We start from the raw sequence: 4,023 nt of genomic DNA, 5'->3' as shown, positions 1-4,023 counted from the left end.
GTTTTTTGTTGTATTTTTTATTTGTGTGAGTTCTTTTTCTATTTTTAGTTAGGAATTATTATGATGAAAAAACTTGCATCTGATTCTCTAAAGACCGTGTAGGAATATTCTAATTGTGTAGTAGAAGTAAATTTCGTACATGAAATATTATTTGTGTAATATCCGACCCATAATTTAATGTAATTACAAATTGGTATGATGCAGTTGGTTTGGTGTAGCAAATTCAATATTAGTTAGGACGCTGATGTATGAGGTTCAAGGGTTATCGAGCCTTAGTAGGCTTATTTTTATAATCAGCCCTTTTTGATGAAAAAAACCCAATTATATTTTTATTGGCTTAGATTATTATAGAAAAATTTATTTGAATTATGTTTTTAATTTGTTCAAATTGGATAGTTAAATAGTAATCATTTGAAGTATATATTTATTCATTGACAAAAAAAAAGTATATATTTATTCAAGTGAAAGTAAAAGAAATATATATTTAAAATTAAGAATAAAAAAAAAATTAATTTTTTAATCCATTTATTGTTTTCATAATAACCGTGAAATTACAAGTGTTATATCCTCTCATCAATAAAAAACGAAGTTACTAATTAAGAAAAATTGAGTTATTAAAATAAATCAATACAATTTGTCACCGTAAATTATAATGTTTTGTGGTGTCACTAGTTCTTTGTGCTTTAATTATCGAGTAAATAAGGAACGAAGTAATAGTAAATAATGAAATAAAATTTTCGGAACAAAATACTAATTGTAAGAAGAAAACTAATCTTTTAAAAATCTTAATTAAAAACCACTCCAAATATATTGACTAAATAGATAGATATACAACAATAAAAGAAATAATAATCATAAGGTTTTCAAATGAGTTCAGAATGGGTGGTTGAATAAAAAAATCACTTTTAATGCTTAATAAAATAGATTATGCAGTACACTAAAATTAGGAAATTATTTTTCATTTTTGTCTCGTCCCACAGAATTAGAATAAAATAAAAATGGAAGTTGTAGGGTTTAGGGTGTTGAAAATTCTTGGTTTTCTTAATCTCAAGATTATCTATATTGAATCATTAAGAAAGAGAACTAAGAGCGCAAAAGTGTACCTGAATTTATGAGCATATTTAAAAGAGTAGTTTTTTGATCTTTCTCAACTAAAGGTTGTATTTTTAATAGGGCTGAATCGCAACTTCTTTGATGGAAAAAGAACTACGAATGCAGCTTTGATATGTTGTGAACTGAAACTCTCAAGTCACTATTTATATTTGAGTATTATACCCATTAAATCCTAAAACCCAAATAAAATAGTATCTCTAATTTTATTGTCATTTAATTATAAGTCAAAAATAATAATAACTTATTCCATTAGTATTTATAATAATAAATGAGATCACATATGCAAGTCATATAACATGAAATAGCTAATGTGATTATGATCAATTATATGTATTGTCTATAAATAGATTAGAAAATTATAATTTTCTAACATAGGGAAAAAGAAGATTAACACCATGATATATTTTGATTCGACCATGAAGTACAAGGTGACCTACATATAGTCCACCATAACAATGGTAGAATTTTCAGTATAATCAATAAGGATTACAAACACCAATTCCAAGAAACTCGCACTTTTGTAAACCACTTAATCTATCCCAAGCTTAATAAATCACTTAATCGCTAACCAAACCTAATTAACGGGAACCAAATGTACTCTAATCCAGCATACTTAAAATCAAAACACTCAAACAAAGATTAAATGACTTTTGTATACATTACTCTCTTTGCTTTTTATATCTCTCAAAGTAAGCTTGAATCTAAACAAAAAAAGAAATAAAAACACACTCAAAATAAGAAAGAAATGAAAGGTTGTTTGTATCATCTAAAATATGCACGAATTAGTTGTCTTCTTTCTTGAGTAAAATCTTCTTTTATAGAGCTTGAAATCTCTTCTTCAATGTTAGAATTTTTTTTTTCATCACTTAGCCGTTGTACACATCAATGCTCTTAGCCGTTGGCTTTGAATGAGAATCCTTTCCTTATTTAGCTTGATTATAATGTGCGCAGCTATCCAATCACTCATGAATTTAATTCTTGGAGTGTATCACTTACTGTCTTGATAGTGCAGCATCTTTCTAAAATAGGCTTGATATCATCTTAATGATATTCTCATTAATATTGCTGTTTTGCACAATAATCCTATCTTACTTGATTGGTCATCCTTCATGGATTCCTTCATTATTGCTCATCATAATAGTTAGTTATAATAGAAAATAATTAATTATATTTATCATCAGAAGATACCAAATCAAATCTTGACTCAACAGTTATATATTGCTTAATAGATATTTTATTTTTTATGTAGATAAATTTATCTTATTAATTTTAGATTTTGTTCCAATATGCTTGGCTTTCTTGTTCCCCTTTGTAAACAAAAATATCATTTACAAAACTTTCATGAAAGAGGACAACCACCGAGTAAAATTGAATTGTTTAGTTATTGACACTTCTTACTAGAAAATGTTATCAAAAGTCATTTTGGTATTTAAAGGGTTAAATACGATTTTGGTTCCTAAAGTATAGGCTAAAAATTTTTTTCTTTTCTAACCTTTTTTTGCATACAAAATCATCCCTAAGATTTAACTTGGTTTTAAATGGTCCTTTTTACTTAAATTTTATTACCAAATTACCCTTAACTAAAAAATTATAAAATAAAAAAAGGAAAAAAAAAAGAAAAGAAAGAGAACAGATGAGAGGGAGAAAGGGAATCATGCGAGGGAGGAGAGAAGAAGAAGGGGGAAGGGAATAAGAAGAGAAAGAAAGGAATAAAGAAAAGGGGGGACGGCGCCGGCGAGGTTTGGAGATGCCGTCGCTGTTGGGAATCAGAACCAAAGGGAGAGAGAGCTCGCAAGGGAGAGAGGAGACGCGACTGCGCCGAACTCGCCAAGAAGGTCCAGCTCCTTTGCGACAACCTCCTCTCCGTCATCCGAGCCACCACTGCCCAGCCTTTCAACCAGCGTCCCATCCGCTACATCATCGACCGCACTCTGGCCCTCCTACGCCACTGCCACTGCAATGGCGGCGTCCTCCGCCAAGTTTTCTCCATCATCATTGCCGCCGATTTTTGCAAGGTCTGGAACCTTCTAGAGTCTTCTAATGGGGACTTGCTCTGACTCCTCAGATTGTTAATCACATTGTTCCTGATTCTAATTTTATTAATCCACTAATTTTTTATTCTAATTTTGTTAATTCATTGTTAATCACATTGTATCCAATTCTGATTCTATTTTATATTTTGTTAATTCATTGTTCTTCTGTTTCTTTCTGATTCTTCTGCTTTTATTTTTCATGCTTTTAATTTTGATTATGTTTCTGCTTCTATTTCTATTTTCAATTCTACTTCTATTTTTAATTCTGCTTATGCTTTTGTTTCTTCTGCTTCTGATTCTGTTTCTATTTTTGTTTTTATTTTTTATATTTATTATATTATTTTTGCTTTATTATTGTTGTTGTTGAAGAAGAAGAAAAAGAAGAGATGCTGCTATGATAGAGAAGAATAACAGAAATTGAATATTTTTGTGAAGAAGGAGAATGATATTTTGATCCGAAGAACGATTTTAAAATCAAATTAAACCTTAGAGACGATTTTGTATGTAAAAAGAGTTGGGAACGAAAATTTTTTTTAGCTTAAATCTTAGGAACCAAATCCGTATTTACTCCTATTTTAAAAGCAAGCTTCCTAATTTTAAAACAAATGCCAAACTATTCTGTTAGACAGTAAAGGCAAATTCCTACTATATGTTGTGCTATACATAATTTTATTAGAATACTACACATGAATGATTAACTCCTTGGGAATATTCTAATAAAAGATTAATTTAATTGTATATGGACAATATCACTTACGTATAATTGATGATAATGCTATTGAAGCTACTAAAATGGTCTAAATAAGAGAGGTAATTCCAAATCAAATGTAGAACAATTATTATAGATGATTTAATTATTACTTTTTTTTTAAATGTG

Source organism: Arachis ipaensis, chromosome B02, assembly GCF_000816755.2.
Source record: "Arachis ipaensis cultivar K30076 chromosome B02, Araip1.1, whole genome shotgun sequence".
Classification (NCBI taxonomy): Eukaryota; Viridiplantae; Streptophyta; class Magnoliopsida; order Fabales; family Fabaceae; genus Arachis; species Arachis ipaensis.
Note: the sequence above shows the minus strand (reverse complement) of the source record.